We start from the raw sequence: 20,237 nt of genomic DNA, 5'->3' as shown, positions 1-20,237 counted from the left end.
GGACTAAAATTTGAGCTAAGAACCTGGGTGGGAATATGACAATTCTTAATAGTTGTTTATGGATGCTTTTATAATTGCAGTCCTGCTGCTTAAATTAACTACAAGAAATTCAGTTAACAAGGTAAATCTGACAAGTGGGTCATAGAGAGCCACCTTCTTGATTTTTCTTTCTTTCATTCTTTCATAAATAAATGAAGAAAAATTCAAGCTGTTTGTGCTCTATCTGTAAGATCATTTGCAATACAAGCAAGTGCATTTCAAGTAGGATTGGGGGCATTTTTTTTGCCCTGGGTTTTGAGGCCAGTATTAACATTTCATAGTTTCCTTAATAATGAAAGGCACAACAGGGAAAACTAGTATCTATCTAATGAAAAAGAATATCTAGTGATTGCTATGAATAAACCAACAGATCTTCTAAAGTGTGTAATGGCAAGCTGCAGAGTTAAATGAAAGCGAGTGATGCTCATTAGAGCCTGCTATGACACCTAGTTAGATTCATTAGTGCACAAGCAAAGGTTTAAACTACAGAAGACAGGTATATAGTTTCATCTGCAATGGGTTGTTAGTGAACAAAAGGAAAAGGGAACAGCTAAGAAAGAAAATGTTATTGTGAAAGTGCCATGTGGGAAATTAATTAATTACTGGTTGCTTACCTTAGAAAAAAACATAAATTCTTCTTGGGCCACTTATACAAAAAACAAGCATCTAAAAAAAAAAAAAAAAAACAAACCAAACCACAAAATCCAAAATGAAATAATCAAAGCCTCTGAACTGGCTTTCTGATCACTGACAAGCCTTTTTCTTTAGGATTACTTGTCTCAAATCCATAAACCAGCTCTCTATCCAGGAGTATTTCTGCTACTCTGCTTTGCAGCAGGTCTGTGTGATGATATCCTGTTTTAAAGGATACTACCAAAATTTAATTTTTTTTAAATATTACTTCTACACTCATTTGTGTTGACATTTTAGGTTATTAATAAAAAGAATATTCAACTTGCTAATTTCTTGGCACTATTTGTGTAACTCATTTCTTTTTGACCTGGCCAAATACAATGGCCTAGATGATTTCATTGCATTTTTGAGCTGCCAGCACAACAGCATTGAATTTAATAATATAGCTACGATCACAGCTCCTTGTGACAGGAAGGGAGTTCCTGGGAACTCCTTTCAAAGGGACTTCCTACGCTGGCACCCAGAGCGAGGAGCAGGCTGGGGCACACTCCTTTCCTGAGCAGGGAGAGGCAGTCACTGCCTCAGGGCTTCTCAGCTGCAGGGAGGGAGGAACCAGGACCTCCTGGACCAGACCTGGGCACAAGAGGTGCTGTCCTGCCTGGTGGTTCCACTGGTGAAGAGTAGAGGAGCAGATGCAGCTCAGCACTCTCAGGGTTCTCTTCCTCAATCCTGTGTCCGCTGCATCCCTCAGCTTCTCCAGAGGGAAACCCCTTACTACAGGGATGTGGATTGGACAGGATTCTCTTCCTCAGCGGTCTGATGGATGACCACAAGAAACCAACAGCAGTCACTAGGCAGAGATAGATGATTTTTTTGCTTTCTCAAAAATATGTGTAGGTTAGTAAAAAGCTTAAACTGGTATTGGTGCTATAAAAAGGTTAAACTGGTATTGGTGCTAAAAATATAAACTTTTTTTCTTTTTTTTTTTGTGGGGAACTTTGCCCTGCTTACTTTTGAATATTTTCTGGCTAATATATTTCTTCACTTTTTTGGGGGTTATATACAAGAGGATAATGGAATTATAATCAGTGTTTGTAGATTTAAGTCCAACTACAGGCCTGCTTTGCAAATGAGCTGCTGTAAATACTGCAGACAAGCATGCAGAGCTATATTACTCCTGTAAATTTGCAGAGCAGTTGTCTCTTCTGGGTTTTGTGAAACAGCAGGAGGTTGCTGTTTGGGTCTACTGGCTGGAGTAAGAACCTGTTTTTCAGGAGAGTGTTTTGGAAAGGGTCATTATGTGGAAAGAGTAATTTAAGTGCACCACTTAATCATAATTAATAATAACTGAATGGATGAGTCTAGTGAGATTGAATTATTAAGCTCAATTGCAGTGCTATAATGTGCAGCAAATCTCAAGCCTTTCTTCTGGAAAGCTTAAAGTTTTTCTTAGATGTTAGAAATTCTGGTGTAGCTTCGGCAATGGTGGTGATTTATATAATAATAAAAACCTGAGTTCTTTCAGTCATTGCCACATCTCTTTGTAATTTATAATACAATTGTCATCAGTCACAGCAGTTGCAAAACATTTAGATGACTTCTGGGACATCAGGTTTGAAGTGAGGCAAATTATGGGTTCACACTTCCAGGCATCATGTTTTATGAGAGCTTGTTGAAAAAGAAAGGTCACCAAATGCCCCAAAACAAAGAAGGAATTTTAATTATTGGTCTTAACAAACTAAATAATTCAAGTTATGCAAATTATCTGAGTAGTGTCAGGTTAACTCCTGACACCATAAATCAAACATATGGGTGAGCTGTGTAACCTTGTGAACTAATCAAGGCCTTCACAGAGCTTAAGAGGGCATTCTCCAGCTTATAGGTTCTGAAAATAAGACAATCGGTGGGGGGGAGGGGGGCTGCCTCTCCAGACAGCTCTCAGAAAAGAGAAATCCTGTGTTATGAAAGCTGAACAGCAGAAATTTTCTGGGCTTCAAGACTCTCCTCAATGAACTGGTTGCATAGTTCTGGAAAATTCTCATTCCTTTTCTAATCAAGTCAGTACTGCTTTGGGCAGCAGGCCCTTGTCCCTACCCATGCATCTCTACCCATGTAATCCAAACATGAATATACTGTAAGCAATGCCGTACTTCCCAGTGGTAGGGAGGATCTGCTCTGCACATGGATAAAACAGAGGAATTAGCAAGTACTGTGTACTTGTGGTCAAGAGGTTATGAAAGGGATGTAGTAACAAGGTTTCTTGACTTTGGGGTGACCACAATTCTGAGAGCAATTAGGACTGGGTTTATTCTTTCCAGCCTCTAGCTCAGTGTTCACTGAGCTCATTTAAATGAGAACTCAAATTCATTTGGAAGAGATATGAAGTATGAATTCATCCTTGTGCACTGCTAACCTGGCCTGAGCATAAACAGAATGTCCATTTGGTTTTCTTCATCACAGTTCATACATACATGGTGCCAGAGCAGAGACAAAGTGAATGCATTTTTTGAGTCCAGCATTTCTCTTTTATTACACTGTCAAACGGAATCTGTTCCCTTTTAATTTTTTTTTTTTTTTTTTTTTTTTTTTTTTTTTTTTTTTTTTTTTTTTTGTTAGCCTTCAGTTCCTCCAGGAGTCGTCCCAAAAGCATGCTGTACTGGTACATTATGCTGCATCTCAAGTGCTTAAATACCTACTAAATGATGTATCTTGTCACCTGCTGTAGCTAATGGCAGATGAGTTGCAGAGGGAAGAATGTACCTATCTCAATGTGTAATGCTGACCCAAGCCATGGGAGGGACTCCCCATGGCAATTCCTTTGGAGCCTGCAGCATGGGATTTGCTTATCCCATCTCTTAAGAGGTAGAAATGTTACAACCATAAAATGATCCAGCTAAATAGAAATATGGAGATAATTTAATACAATACTCTTGCAGAGTGTGGGTAACATGAATGAATATATAATTTAATATAGGTAAGTGCAGGAATGAGCTGTTGATTAAATGAGATGCCATTACTTCTTGTTACTGGGGATTCAAAAAAGATGGAAGTTTATTTCTCTGGGACTCAATTATTCCTTTTTCCTTGACTGCATAGTAAACAGCAGTCTAACTAATGGGCCTGACTCATTTAAGGATAAGCAAGTGCCACCTTCCTGTCTAGACATGTATGGTATGTAATGACCAACCTTCCAATTAAATGCCTTTGAAAGCTATGGTTAAAGCACAGTTTTCAGTTTACAAAGACCATTCAAGAAAACTAAAACTAGTCTTAAACAGACAATGTGCATCCAAGACATCTTTTAGTGTAGCTCAAAAAGAAAAACAGCAAGAAGAAAAAATAATTGCTGACTATTTTGACTAAAAATAAATGATACATCTCTTGGAGATATTAAAGGCATGTGGTAACAAGGATGACATTTTCCATCTCGAAGATTTAAAATAGGCTCTTAGGCATGAAGATCATAAAATCAAAAAGATTTTAAATATTTTACAGAATAGTATGCCTACTGACCTCAGACCTCAATGATACAAATTGTTATAAATATACTTTATGCATTTGAATTGTGCCATCTAGTCAATTGCACTTGGAAAAACACATTATTAAACAACACTGTTAACAGGATTTGACCTGTTTTCATCTTGACCAGTTTTAGATGTTGTAACTTAATAGACAGCCTATCTCTCAGAACTAGCAGAAAGTTCAAGAGTTCGGAGATGCAGTTAGATACAATAGCCCACAGATGGAGATGGTGCTTTCTTTTGATATTATTTGGTAATTATGCATACCTCTATAGATGGAAATTTTAACAAGAAGAATGTCTCAACACTTATCACTAGGTGAGTATCTTAAAAAACAAATTTTAAAAATATTATAATGTGCTTCCTTTTGAGTTTTATTAAAGCTATGAATGTATTCTTAAAAGATGAATTGAAAGATGAAGTAGATCGTGCAGATAATAAATTTAGTTTTGGAGATGGGAAATTACATTTAATTTTAGTATTCAAAAGAAATTTAAATGTCAGGTTATTTTTTTGAGTCATCTTAGGTGTTTGCAATAATTAAGATAAAAATCTTTCATTTTGAAATTATAGGTGTGTCAGTTATTTGGGGGTTAATATTTGTATATCTATACTTTCTAAGCATTGCTGAGTTTATTCTTTTTTTATTGAACTTTATATCCTTCATGCCTTATAGCTCTGTCTCATAAAGTCCTCTGTCATCTGTTCCCAGATAAATATTACCCTGTGTACCATTACACATTTTACAATGTTTTTCTGCATGAAACAGTGATCCTTGATGTATTTCTCCTTTCATTTCATGCTATCTAAGCCTCTATAATTCAATTGCCTACTTTAATCACAGTGTTACCATGAGAGGATAAATTTTCTGTGGTTTATTTAAACTACATTTTAATTTTGCTGTTGTTACTCTCAGGGGGTCTACAAGGCTACAGCTGACACTGGAAGGAAAGGTGATCCAGCACAGGCAAAGTTTCACAGTAATGCATTTTTTTTCTCTGGTTTATCACTACTGTCTCAGAATAACCACAATGGCATTAGCCATTGTAGGAATTCCAATTCCTACACACGTCTACACATGTAGACTACAGCAGCACGTGTCTACAATATTTTTAACACAGATTTGACTTAAAAAGGAGGAACCAGTTGTAGGAGAACTGAAGGCATGGTGATAAATTATTTAAATGTTGCCTCACAGCAGGGTTAGAGTCCCAAGAAAACTGCATAGTACTGACTTTTCCTGACTTCCAGAGATTAAAATTTCTAAATAGACTGTCTTTTGAGCAGTATATTGCATGATGTAATGCCCATAGCGGGGCAGATAAGGACATGTTCTCCCCATGTTGTGGGAAACAATAGGGGAGGGATGTTCAGAAAACTGCTATTTTTTTTCCTGCATAAAAAGCAAATGTGAATACTTCAAATAATAATTTAAGGCATGTAGTAGCCATGTCCCATCAAATTAATAACTCAAGTTGAGCACTGTCCTTTGCAGTGTAACTAACTTACAGATTTCAATGTTTTAACAAGGGGGTTTTGGACTGGTTTTAGAAAAGAGATTATCTTCAGGATTTTTTTTCCTTTTTCCATTTTTTTAACAAGCAAACTTTTTTTCTGATGAAAGCAGCAGACTAGGACGGAATTATGAGAACCCCAATATGGAAATAACACACAACTGTCTTATGGGCAAGTAGAGGAAATGACTACAAACTTCAGGAATACTCAGTGGTGAATTAGATTTCCATACTTATTAATTTGGTCATTGAAATGTTATATCCAACCACTTTTTTTCCCTTGTAAATTAATGAGCTTTCAAACTTTTACACCAGCAACAATTTTCTATTTGCAATTTGTTGGGTAAACTATAGTTTCATGTGACTACAAAATGGCTGAGCTGAACTGCAGCTGCAGGTGAAGTTTAGAAAGCCAGATGGAAGTTACTGCACTGGCATGCTGTCCATTATGTTGTCACCATTAAGATTCCAGGACTCAAGAGCACACTGTTAAAAATTGCAAAAATTAAGTGGCCAAGCCTGGCAATGAAACCAGAGGATGAAGTAACTGAAACTGGTTGCTAAGTTATGAAAAGGCTTTTGTTAACAGGTGTTAGCAAAGTGGAAGGTATAAATAGCAGCATCTTTGATATACTAAAGCTACTAATTTAATTATTGTTTCTTAGCAGATGCAATGCAGGTTGTCTTCATAAAAAAATGCTCATGGCTAAAGGGTGACTTTCTAGTGGAAATGATTGCTTGGCACTTTGTACTGTTTATATTCCGCTAAAGGCTGTTTCTTAAGTGCAATAGAATACCTTTGGTTGTTTTTAAGGGACAGAATAGCCTTTTATACTAGAACTTTTGAGTGCTTAGTTTGTAGTTGTTCTTTTAATTTATTTTTTAAGCAAACAAACCACATAGAACTAAATGAAAGTGTCTTCATATATATATATTTTTATATATATATATATGTATTTTAAAAGCTGTTATTTTAAGCAATATTATTGAAGGATAGCTATTTGGGAAATTGTTTCAGGCAACTTCTAGTTCTGCAACTAAGAAAATAAAGGCAGAATTAAGCTTCACAAAAAAAAGTAGTTCTAGAAACTCAGAAGGTTCCTCAATATGTAGTGTTATCAGCTGACTTGTTTTTCACAGGTGAATCAAAGGTAATCAGCAAATTCATCTCTGTAGAACACAGAATTAGAATCAATCAGGTTTCTATTAGTAAAATGAGTGAATCCTAGTACTGCCTAAAGTTACAGGAATTCTACTTCTCTTTCATACTAATTAACATAACATCTGCCCCCTCACCTCTCTTCATAAATAAAATTTACTTCAAAAAACAATTTGTTCCAGAGGTGTGCATACTGTGTCCATTATACTTTTAAAATTATGAAATATAATAGATGCTCCCCACCACTTCTGGGAGGGGAAAACAATAAAATCATTATAATGATATAAGGAATGCAGTCATTAAAAAGGCTTAAGAGAACCTAAAGTAGAAAGATTTTTTTGAGAACTCTAGAATCTTCTACAAGTTCTTCAAAGCTTTATATACTTTCTAATTGCAATTAAATCTACAAAAGAGGCCAAACAGCTGTGTCATACCAGGACCCATTTTTCTCTCTCTTTTTGTTTGTTTGTTTGTTTTGTTTTGGAAGGGTTTTTTTTTTGGTTGGGTATGGGGGTTTGGATTTTTTTTTTTAAGGGGAAGGTTTTGCTGGCATCCATCTCCATCACATATAATTGCTTGCTTGGCAAGATGAATGCCATCACTAAAATCATCCCTCACTTCCTTCTTCCTCCCCCATATGCTGAGCATGATACCATATGGTGAGGAATATCCCTGGGGTCACTTGGGGTCAGCTGTCCCAGCTGTGTCCCCTCCCAGCTTCTTGTACCCAGACTCCTTGCTGGGAGGGTGAGGAGCAGGAAAGGCTTTGGCTCTGTGTAAGCACTAACTAAGCAGTAACTAAAACATCCCTGAATTACCAACACTTTGCAACACAAATCCAAAATAGAGCCCCATGTTAGATATTATGAAGAAAATTATCTTTACGCCAACCAAAACCTGCATAATTCCCTTCCTACATTTTCTCTGGAAAAGGATAGTAACTTGAAACCTAAGAGATCAAAGGGAGTCACCTATGAAAGGGACTACAATTTTGCAAGCTGGTTAATCTTGCAAATTGGTTAATTGTATGTGCAAGCAGGTATTCACTAATTGGATGCTCAATTATCCATTTTTCTCAAACAATGGACAATTGTGTATATGAAATTAAAGGTTTTATGGGCAGCTAACTCTTCCCCGGTAATGAGATTAAGCAGAGACCATTTTAAAAGACATCATCAACATTTCAAGGCTTCAGAGAAGTCAAGGGGGATGAAATTCTCTTATGAATAAGCACCATGTAGTGTTGCCTAACAATTAAAGTATATATGTGGTAATATTAATATCAGAAAGCAGCAGAACCCAATATAAATGATAATTAGGAGAAATGACAGCTCTGCAAAAAGGAGCGATAGCATCATTAGTGCCACTAGGGGCTTTGTGAAGCATACTCTTGACTGTGCAGTTATAGAGCAGGAAAGGGGGTGGGGAAAAACAGCCTTTGATCAGGCCAGATAGTTCTCTGGAAATTCAAACCATTGCCTAGACAAATTGCAATAATTTTCTCATTTTCAGAAGGGTTTACATATGGTTTTTCAATGTGTTTTTAGTCAAAGCTGTAAGTGCTTTTTGAAAATAGGACTTGATTCCTGAGCTTTTCTTTTGCCTTCTCTCCACACTGCATTAGGACAGTTACTCTAGAGCTACAGTCTGATAGCCCTGGAGGCTTTTAAAAATACATTCAACCTAAAATATAATTTGTGGAGTAGAAGATAGGATTACAGGGATCCCTTTTAATGTTTCTCTGTTCCTGTCACCTGAGGATTTTGTGTGCCTCGTGGGCTTGATGTGACTTTTATCTCCATTCATAAACAACTTCCTACATAGCTCTGAGGTAAATCTAAGAAGGGAAAAATAAGAAAAAAAACCCCAACATATAAAGTTGAATATTTTTGTTACTTTCTAGCCAATACCATGCACATAACTTTAAACTGCATCTAATGTGAATAAAAGTTTTAAGTTATTTTATTTAGAATATATAATGGCCCATAGTTTCATTTTATAAAAAAAACCCAGAAGAAATAATTACATAATTTTCTGTGTACCTCAGAGAGCCTATAAAGATGCTTCTGATTTGGTCTATCAGTCAGTAGGTGATGTGAATCCACAAAAGAAAAGCCTGTAACTGAAGTCCTAATTCCCAGAAGCTCTCAGGTACTGAAAAAAATTTCTGCTTTGATTCTGCTTCCCCTCCCTCATCCTTCTCTCTGTTTCCACTGTGCTTTTCCTATGTCAGTGATTACTTCTCAGTTTTGGGTAGGTTAGAAGCTGAGGAGGAAGCAAGGCTTGTCCAAGTCCCATCCAACCTAGGACTCTTGCAACATTTTGAGTTCAGGTTGTGGTGGTTTTTTTTTGGTGTGTTTTTTGTTTGTTTGTTGTTGTTGTTTTTTTGTTTTTTATTGTCTAGAAAACACCACTACTACAAAAAAATCTGAAACTGCAGCTTCTAAAGTCTTGAGCCTTACACTGGACAATAATTAAGTTTCTCAATGAGTTTATAGCTCAGAAATTAGATTTTTATTATTAGTTAGGTTATAAACATCTGTGTGGCTTATCAGCCAATATTTCTGGCCTTCAAATATGCAAATATATTTACATGAGCTGACTGAAGTGACTAGAACTGAGCTTGGGATGACAGGTGAGAGTACAGCCAGATTTTGGTCTGGAATTGGTGGAGCAAACAAAAGGATCACAGAATATTCTGAGTGAGAAAGGACCCACAAGGATCATTGAGTCCTTAAGTGAATGACCAATATGGGGATTGACTCCAGAACCTTGGTGTCATTAGCACCATGCTCTGACCTACTGAGGTAATCTCAGGGCATTTCAGACATGGCAGCAAAGAATTAATACCCTCATCAGATCAGGAAACTTGGCTTTGAGCCTAAAGGATGAGAGGCTGTTTATTATTTACTTATGTTTTTTAGATTCCTTTTTTGACACTTTTACTCCATTTTAGATAATGCTACTGATTTCAATTGTAGTGCTTGTGAACAGAATTTCGTGTACCATAAGGCAGATGAGTTACTCCTGTCTTTTCTCTTAGCTGCACCTACCTTTTCTTTACATGCTGTGACCATATTGCATTTCAAAACAAACCAGCCCAGCTCTGATCTGAATAAAATCTGAAAAAAACCCCAAAAACCAGAAAATTAAAAAAAAAACAAAAAAACAAACAACGAAACAAACCAAACCACCAACCCCAAATATTTCTATAATCAGGAAAGGAAAATTCTCTAAGGTTTCAGAAGACCCAGTCATAAGAATCGACATGCACAGTTATTATTTCCCCCAAGGGATTTTAGAAGATAGAAACACAGCTCTGCAACCATTTCTGCTGGGCATTTTTTGTTATGACATATCTTCTGGTAATGCCTCTGTGATACCAGTTTAAAGCATGACACTTTGCACTCAGTATGACAGTAAAATATCTTTTAATACTACAGCACGAAATGTTTTTATATTCTACATAGTCTAAAAAATGTGCTAAATACTCCATATCCACATTTCCAAAATAATCCTTTATGGACCATTCTATACCATGGCAGTTTATGGTGTATCAGTGACCAAGTCAGCTTAGACAACGTGACTTATTTTCTGAGGTACTGGAATAGTGTTCTATTGAAAAATCACAAAATTAGTATTTGTGTATGGTATGCAATATTGCAGTCTACTAGAAAATTGTCATATTTTGAAAAAAAAAAGTATTATCACAGTAAAATTAATAATAAAGTACAAATGAAAATCTCACTGTAGAAAATAATTCCTGTTTGACAGATACACCATCTCTTGATTGTGTCCCTTGGAATAATGAGACATTTTCTGAAACAAAATTACAGTGAGGTGTGGCCAGCATTTGGCCATTCTTGAGCAACCCAACACAGGAAGAGGACATATGAAGTTTAAAATTGAAAAATATGTTTTTTATATTGTAGTGCATTAAAAAATAACCACTTCCGGTGGTCGTGAATAGTCCATCCAGTGACAGGATGACATGGGTAGGTTAGAAGCTGTTGTGGAGAAAGCAAGGCTTGCCCCAAGTCCCATACAACCTGCTTTTAACCTATAACCCATAAATGTTTATGTTGTCAGAACAAATGTAATAAATTTTTATGTAAAGCATGCCACTTATACAGGATCTGCATAGGCATCAGGTATTTTGTCCGCTTGAAAAAAATAATTTTTATGGCTAAAAATTGAAAGACATTAAAGCCTACATGAACTTTTCTCACCAGATCTACTCCCAGGGCCATCATCTTACTCTATATAGCTCTAATAAGTGGACTGGAAAGAAAAAAGTAGTTCATTGGAAGGGCTCACTGTGTGGTGTTGCATTTCTTCTTATTGATGAACTAGTGATTTTTTGCCAGGACACTTAAGCTTGCTGCTGGGGATACATTTTTAGCTCTTTACAGGCAATGTTGGGAAAATTTTACCCTAGTCTACTTCAGCGAGAGTGCATTTTTACAGTTCCTGACTTAGCTATGAATTGTGTCCTTTTTGCCTTTGATATGTGGCCCTTTGTAGTAGATTCAAGCCTTGTTCATTCTGTCAAAATTTTAGTTATGCTATATGTCTTGAAATAAGATTATCCACATCTTTCCTAAGGGATGATGAGAGTAATGAGCAATTAGTTCACAGAGGGCCAGCTTTTCATGTAAATTTCTTCCTTCTATGTAAATTCTGCTTTCGTTAACAGAAATTGACCTTTAGTTTTCAAATTGCCAGCTCCCTGGAGTTTCTCTAGTCTCCAAACTATACTGAAAAAAATGAGCAAAGAAAAGAGAACATTTCAGTAAATTATCCTTTGTCATTTTAATGCTAGTGTAAACACAAAACTGGCAAAAAATTTTCTCTATTTAGTAGTTAACTAATGTTCAGAAGGTTCATTATTATTAAATAAAGGTGATATACAGCTGGTGTTTTATACAGGCATTACAAATGTAGTAAAGTTGTGCAATAAAGGTTCTTGTCAGGTTTTATAATGCTAAAGTTGTTGTGCTTTTATTTGGTGTATATTGAATGTACAGTGAATGATAGAACTTCAAATTTCCATGTAAGAAATTGTGAAAGAAGTGTAGTAAGTCCAGTGCAGAGTGTGTTCCTGGAGGGTGAATCCAGGAGCAGAATGTTCTCCTCACAGTTCTTACACTTTCAGGTGAGTTAAAATACTGACATTAACTTGGGATGAAGCAATCTATTTTCTTCCCCTCGTGGAATGATGATCAGGGATATATATCCATTGGATAAAATACATTGAAGTCTTCATTAAATTAATAACATTTCTCCAATAGTAGAGGTAGGGTGGACTTTGAGCTGTCCCATCTCTTGGCTGACAACTGACATTCCTACGAGTCTCCAGCTGTGTGCCATCCCGTCCTGTTCATAGGAATGTACTCAAAATACATTGCTGGGAGGGAAAGTATGATAATAAAATTTCCTTCAAGAGGCCAAATGTGCTTATTAGCATGGCAAGCACAGAGAATCATGGATACAAATTGAAGTGGATGCTCCTAACTTTATTTCCTCTTTCAATTTCTTAAAGTGTCAGTGTTGGAATGGTTCTATTAACTTCATTGATAAGAATAAAATTTTCACTGCTTGTTGTATAAAGCTTTTAGCAGCAAGGCTTGCAGGCCTTAGGCAAAATAAATTTACCTCAGAAGGTAAATCCCCTTGGGGATAAAAAAAAATTAAATATTATCTCATTCTGTTCTGAAACATTTTCTTCCTACACTTACATAAATGCTGTTCTCAGATCCCAGCAGCCCCTTTGTGCACCCCATTGCTGTTCTGCCCTTTCATATTGCTTGGCAGTCTGATTTCAGGACCTTCTTTCTCCCTTTCCTGCCTGGTGTCTCCAGCCTTTCCTCCTGTCCCTACAAGGCTTTCCATATTTCTTACTCTTGATAGCTGTAAGTGTGTATTGCTCTGATCATTGTTGCTGGAGTTAGTGGTAGATATAAAGCATCATGATATCTTTCTTAATAGCTGATTGAAATATCCGTTTTCCCAAGACAAGCCTTTATGGCAGGGCAGGACTTTCCTCAATGACTGATTTATATCCCAGTACTTTCAAGTATTCAGTTTTTAGAGAATACACAAAAAATGGATTTGAAAAGAAATGTCAAAAGTCTGTTTTCATTTAAATATATTTTTATAATTATTTCTAGTAGATCAAATGTGCTGCTAACCATTCAAATGACGTCCTGGGAAAAGAAAATTCTCCAGCAGAAGCCTTTTTAAAGATGTTAATTTGTTAGGAAAACTAAGAGATGGAAGGTTTCCCGATTTGTATATTTCAGATATGACAAAAGACATTTTTGTTTCTGAGGCAAAACCAGAGGCAAAACCATTTCTATCTATAAATAGATAGAAAAATAAGCATTATTTCATGTTTCTTCTGTTTTAGGACATGTGGCCAAAATACCAAGGGAATGCCTTCAAATTGCCCTATTGCTTACATTTGTAAGGATTAGTTTGTGAATAAAAAAAAGATATTTGACTCTGTGTTAGGGATAATGTTTCACATAGAGGAAGGAAAAATACATTTATTTTGTAATAACTTATTTTTGATTTTAAAATAAAGCTAGGAGACAATGGTTTGGAAAAGAGCAGCTAAGTCTGAGCTGCATGTTAAACATGGACAATGTAAATCTGTCTGTGCTTCACCATTGTTTGCCTTAAATGCTTCTCAGTAATCAGGGGTGTAGTTGTGTGTGTTTGTGTCCACATGGTGCTAGAAAATCAAAGCTTTCTAGACTGAACAGAAATACCAGTTAGGGTCTGCTGTGCTGGTGATTTCTTGAGTAGACTTCTGCTCACTGGAATAACTAATTAATGTCACATAAAGCATAGGATGTGTAAAATAGTGACAACTCAGCCAATTTATCATAGCTTTGCTGAACAGAGGCAAGGGCTTACTTACTGCACTCCAATTTGTTGGATGGTTTAGTTCCTTGACTATGAACATGTATTTTCAGTTGTCAAGGGTCTAAGGGATAATTTTTTCACTATGTATTTTTTGCATGATCACAAAACTTCTGAAAGCTTTCAGAATTTCTTAACAGATTTATGAAGATATTTCTTTAAAGTCCCACAGAACACTTCAGCCAATTTCTTTTCAGTTCTCATCCTTGGTTTGCTCTAAAGGGTCTGAAAAACACCACACAAAACAAATTATGAGCCCACCTTGCAAGGCTGATATATTTGTTTAGAATGTGATGGTGATTCTGCATCCTATCAGAATATTACATTTCAGGTATAGCTGAAGCTTGGTTCTAGTGTGAAATGAGGATTCTTTCAAACAAGAATGACTGTATCCATGAGATGCTTAAGATTATTTACCATATATCTATTTTTTTTAATAAGTTACATATAGTGTATGTGTGTAGATATAGGGAAAGAGCACATAATTTATGCAGCGAAAAAATAGAGAATAAGTTAAAATACAGAGAGTGTTAAGGGGCATACTGGTAAATGTGTCAAATAGTTTAAGATGAACACAATAAGTAGAAATCCTATCTTCTCTTTTGCTGAGATGGAGGACAAACCAGAGCTTTTGTGAATGAAAGGGAAGAGTTTCAACCTAGGCTACCCTTTTTGCCTGTTGTTCCCTTTCTCAGCCTCTCTCTGTGCTACTGCCCCTGACAGCTTCAATTCATGGCCTATCTCAGAATAAGCTCCTGTGCCTTTGCACAGACCACATGCATAAAAATATTATTAGTTTTCAAATATAGCTAACAAACTTCATCTCAGGCAAAGGTCATTATGGTCAGAGCAAAATGCTAATATTTAGGTAAGGCTTGGGAAACTCAGTCTGCTCTGTAGGTAGTACTGATACCCTTAAAGTTACTACATGACCAACCGGTATGGCCAAATGGAAGAGAAATTATTTTGACCTTTATCTTTGCCCTTTCAAATAGAAATAGGAACTTTAGAAATAGGATGAAGTTCTACTTTGACCATTCTGATTTTTGTAGAATTTGTCATGAGTACCCCATTTATAAGAGGGATGAATCATTTTGACTATACATTTTTAATACTCTGAGAGATAAGGGGAAATAAATCCGAAAAATAAGAGTTTTGCCTTATAATATGAAATTTGGTGCAATTAATTAAAAAAATAAATAAGGAAAGTGTAGTGAATTCATGAAATGTTAATAATATTTCTGAGAGGTCTGAAGAAAAGAAGGCCAAGGTGGAGGATGTAATTGCCATCTTCAGCTACTGAGGAAGTGCTCCCAGGGCACACAGAACCACACTCTGCTCAGGTGTCCCGAGAAAGGATGAGAGGCAGCAGATCCCATCTGCAGCAAAAGAAATTCTTATTAGGAAAAACAAAAGCATTCTCTACAATAAGCCACAGTCAAAATTGAAAAATTTCCCCAGAAAAGTTGGAATCCCCATTCTTGGGTATTTTTGAAACTAGGCTGGACAAGGTGCTAAGGAAGCTGATCTAGCTTTGAAGTTGTACTGCCTTGAGGATGGAGTGGAACCAGATCATCTCTCATCAACCTAAATTATATTGTTCAATTACATTGCTGATTGTAGATAGTGATATTTGTAAGTCATAGCAATGGTGTGGTTCTCCGCTTAAGTGTTAGCTTTGCCCTTGTGATCTAAAAATTAAACAACTTAAACCTGATTTCCCCCTAGAGTTTGCAGCAAAATTAGGAAAGGCAATACTTGTGTGCAAGAATGTTTCTACATCACATACTGAAGTGTTTTAAAGATGATTCAGGGTAGACGGCTCAAAAAATGCAAATGCAGATTTTTAAAAAGAAGGCACATTCAATATTTGGTACATCAGTTTCCTAAATCTAATAAAAGTCACAAGAATTTTTCTGAAATAAGCTTTTAATAGTGGATATTAAACTGGTAAGACTGGTGTTTACATGTAAGGAGTTAACATTTGAGTATTTTTTTAAACTGTTTTGAACAGTGATCCTGCTAATGTGATAGAACAGATGCTATTATTGGATCTATAGAGCAGGTTTCTGTAAAATTCTGAATGTTGCTGTAGATTGATCACATTATTGCAGGACATACAATCAAGCTTACAATTACTCAGTCACAGGTATTGGGGCTAAGCTTATATTTAGACAAGCATTTGACATATCAATCAATATGATACCATGAAAGATTTACTGAAGTTGATCATACCATAACTCATTTTTGCTATGTGAAAAAAAAAATTAGAGGAGACAAATAGAAAAAGTTCTTCTCTCCACTTGGACTATTTAGATTTCAGAGAATGTCTAACGTTCCTTTAGGAGTTATGAATACAAGTTGCATCGATTCACTACTTTCCTCAAAGTGCATGAAGAAAAATAAAACCTAAATAAAAAATATTTTGCTGCAGTAGTTACTGCAAAGAAAAATAAATCTACTGGAGATATCAAGACAAGCCTATTAACTAGCAACTTTTAATACTTATTTCAGAAAGGGCATTAAAGCAGTGGTTTCAGTACTCATTTGCCTGGCGTTGCTTCTCATCCATGTCCTGAAGAACAAGAAGTGTGAAAAGTCTAGTTTCTTTTCTGGGCTTGAAGTTTCTGACATCCAGAAAGGAAAATCAAATATTTCCATTATTTAGAAAGAGAGATGTAACAATGACTGGGAAAGCTTTTCATGATATGAAGTGGATAGTCGTCTTTCTAGGATACACTCCAGGAAAATGTATGAGGTTCCGTCATTGGCTGTTTAGTAATTCCAGACATTGATGATTTACGCCAGACCTGGAGAGCGCAGTGTTTGCCTGCCATCTGTCCCAGCTAATCTCCAAATTCCATCTACAAACGTGGATGACTTACAACTTCCCTGATTAATGTCATCTATCATTTTCTTCATAACACAGAGCAATTAATCTCGGCTGGTCCCAGGGGTCCGCCGCAGTAATAGGTTTGTGGGGGGTAGAAATAACCCGCAAAAGTATCTTTGGAAAGAACACCCTTTACATCCTTTCCTCACCACCCACGCCACCCCCCTTTATTCTTCTTTCCTTTATTATTCTTTTTGTGTGTGTGTGTTTGTGTCTTTTTCCCCCCTCTCCCGTCTCTCGTCGCTGTCGGACACCCGTGACGGGGCACCGGCGCCAGGAGCTCGCTGGCCGTGGGGGCGGGCGCGGTGCCCGCTCTCAAGCGGGGCCGGGCCCGGCTGCGCAGCTCGTACTCCCGCACCCCCGGGGCAGCGGGCAGGTGCCCGCACGGGCCGGGCGGAGGAGGACAGGCGGGGCAAGGACGAGAGGGCGGCCGCAGCTGCATTGCGGATGGAGCCGCTGGCTCCCGGGGAGGGGCGGCCGCGTGATGCCGGGGGCGGGTGAAGGCCCGCGGAAGGCAGCGTGGGCGGCGCGGGGCACCGGGGGCGCGGAGCCTCCGCCCCGCCGCGGGAGGGAGGGAGGGAAGGGAAGGAGGGAGGGAGGTGCCGCCGCCGCCGCCGCGTCCCTGCGCGGGCAGCGGAGCGGCGAGGGGCGGTGAGTGCGGCGGGCGGGCGCTGACGGCAGCCGGGGAAGGTTCTGCCCTGCCCGGGCTCGCCCTCCGCGAGCAGGGATGCGGAGCCGCCGCAGGGAGGTGCGGGCATGGGGCGGGGAGCTGCTTGCGGGCGGCCGCGGAGCCGGGTCCCACCTGCGCCCTCCGCTTCGCCCTGTCCCCGCCGCTCGGCTCGGTCGCACCGGGACCTGCCCCGCTGCCTCCTCCCCGCTTGCCCCGGCGCGGCTCTTCCCGACGTGGAGTTGCCAAGGGGCCGGGCTGGGAAATCTGTTTGCTCGGGGTTCTTGTAGGTGTCACGCAGAGTTTAGCGCTCTTAGAGCGGCTGCTTGGCTGTGGATGCACTCTTGGTGGGGAGGCAAAGCAAAAAGGCGTGACGTGAAGCCATGCCTATAAAAAGTAAAAAGGCCGTCTGATGCGGTTTGCCCAGCGCCCCGTGAGCGAGCCTTTGGCCCGGGATTAAAGCTGTCAGGGTGCTTTGTGAAAGCAAATAATTGCTATTTTAAGAAAAAAAAAAAAAAACAAAAACAAAAACAAAAAAAAAAACCAACCCTGTCGTTTGTCAGGTTAATTTGTGCGTGTTGTAGGAGCGGGGTTGTAGTTGCGCCCTTTAAACGCTCCGAAGTCCCGCTCCGTGCCCGGGAGCGCTCAGCGCTGGCACTGACGCGCGGCTGCTGCGTTTTGTAACGGGACCAGCGAAGCTGATGTTGCAAGAGTAGCGAAGACGCATCTGTAAAGAGAGCAGAGGGCGTGGGGACAGTCTGATACCGCGTACGGTTAGACAACTTCTGGAGCTCTCTTAACCAAAAGGAATGAGCAAGATATAATTAAAAAAGAAAATAACTCTTGTAGTAAAGGCTGTTGGCATAAAGGTAAATTCAGGTCACGTGTGTTTCCTTTTAATAATTCAGCCTAAGTGAAATGTAAATCTGTGTTATTATGGAAACTGAAAAAAAAGTGGTTCTGGGTTATGAGTGTGGCTTTCTGTGTTGTATGAACTACTTTATGTCTAAAGGTTGGGAGGCTTAATTCTGAGTGAATTTTCGGATGTGGCGACATTTAACAATTTATAAATCAGCACTGGGAAGCTGCCCTGAAGAAAGTTGGTTTAGCAGACTTATACTTCATTAAAAATGTCCACTTTCTGAACACTGACCATGTCATCCTTTAGTTTTAATATGTGTAAGATAACATATTAAAATAATTATCTGCTTATGTATAGGTCACAGGACCTATGCTGTCCTTTTCCTGACTTTAGTTCACTTTTTCCAAAGACTCTTTTGAAAAAGTAATTTTTTTTTTTCTAGGAGATCTCTTTGAGAGCATCTGGAAGACATTCAGGGACAAATGTTATAAAAGTTACTTGGGAACATCATGCTGTGCTTTGGGAGCAGGTGATTTTCTTAGGTACGAGTTGTCCATGACTTGTTCCTGTTTCAGCTATACTGTTGGCTTTATTTTGGAATGACTCACTTTCTCCTAAGGCCATTGGTATAATAAGACAATAATTTGAAGATTTTAAGTATTTTTAAAAAAATCCTGATTTATGTGAGTGGTTAACTTTGTGAGGCCTGTTCTGACTTGAGATTCAGAAGGACTGTAGAGATGTTTCTTTTTGTTAAGTTATCAGATGTTTCATTGGTTTTATGGCACTACTCTGGAGTAATGCAGGTTTTCTGGTGAGATGATATGGGCTCTTATTCATCACTACTTTGTCTCCTTGGAACAGGTTAAGTCCTAATATTGTCAGGAGCTTGCCTTTGTAAACTAAGGATTTTAGTGCATCTTTAGCAACTACCACATTATTTCTATGTTTTATAATTCATTTTCCTGGGTAGTACAAAATACCAGAAATTCCAGCTGTGGTTAGGCACTTGGATTCCACATTTATCTTCCCACATTGTGCATTTGATGACAAGGAGGAATAGTGGGAGGCTGACAAAGTGATAATACTCTGACATAACACTTCTATAGGCTATATATCACACCAGTGTACCATATATTACAGCAATCATATGTAGTGTATCTGTCACAGCTGGCCATAGGAGCTGTGGGGGAGGGATCTAGGATTGCTGCAGTCAGGCCTGCCATCCAAATCCACAAGAGAACAACAAAGTCTTTATTTGGATCCTATTGAAACACTAATGTGGGCAGTAGAAAAAGAGAACTTCATTGAGTAGATTGTACTTGGTACTAAAATTTTTATTGAATTAAATAATTCAAGTAGTTGAAGTACTGAAATTCCATGCTTTCCATTCTTTGTAATTCCTTAGGTCAACATGTGTAGGGTGAATTACTTTTTGACTTATGTTTTCCTGACTGCTTTAAATTTTAAAGGTGTAAGTCATTGGTTTATCGCATTTAATTGATAGTTAATCAATATCCCAAATGTACTTGGAATGTAATCAGGAAAAGAAAGTATTTTAGTTTTTGTTTTAACAGCTGCAAAACTGTATTAAATTGATCTTTATCCATAGCAGTCTACCTTTTCCAGTTCTGTTTCATTAGACTGACAAGTAAATGTGTAGATAATATAAAAGATAGTCTAGAATTTCTTATTTTAATAATTAAAAAAAATTCTTGCTTCTTTGTTTACTTTATTTTGTGCTTGAGACATTTACCCGAGAGAGGTTGAAACCAGAATTGAATGTCTTGTGGAGGAGATGCAGGAAAATATGAGCTAGAGTGCTAATATTCACATAGATCACAGGTTTCAGTCTGCTATGATAGATTGTGATGAGGTAAAAGTTATTCTTCCTTTCAGAAGCAAAACTATTAATGAGCTAAATATATTCAATATCTTCTTTGAGCTGTTAGTTTATCATAAACATAGAATGCCTGTCAGAACTGTGCCCTCAACTCAAATTACCACATACAAGGAAGGTAT

At 37.9% G+C, this 20,237-nt stretch overlaps 1 protein-coding gene across 1 annotated transcript in view; it reads left to right on the top strand.

Annotated features, from left to right (window-relative positions):
- The first annotated feature begins 17,931 nt into the window (after nt 1-17,931).
- Nucleotides 17,932-20,237, top strand: part of THSD7A (thrombospondin type 1 domain containing 7A) — a 260,490-nt gene continuing 258,184 nt past the window's right edge. Inside the window, exons 1-2 of the mRNA XM_064411230.1 lie at nt 17,932-18,222; nt 18,658-18,757. The gene's annotated coding sequence lies outside the window, so the exon portion shown is untranslated. The remainder of the gene's footprint in view (nt 18,223-18,657; nt 18,758-20,237) is intronic.

The sequence above is a fragment of the Passer domesticus genome, chromosome 1 (genome assembly GCF_036417665.1).
Source record: "Passer domesticus isolate bPasDom1 chromosome 1, bPasDom1.hap1, whole genome shotgun sequence".
Classification (NCBI taxonomy): domain Eukaryota; kingdom Metazoa; phylum Chordata; class Aves; order Passeriformes; family Passeridae; genus Passer; species Passer domesticus.
This window is presented reverse-complemented; position numbering and strand designations above follow the sequence as displayed.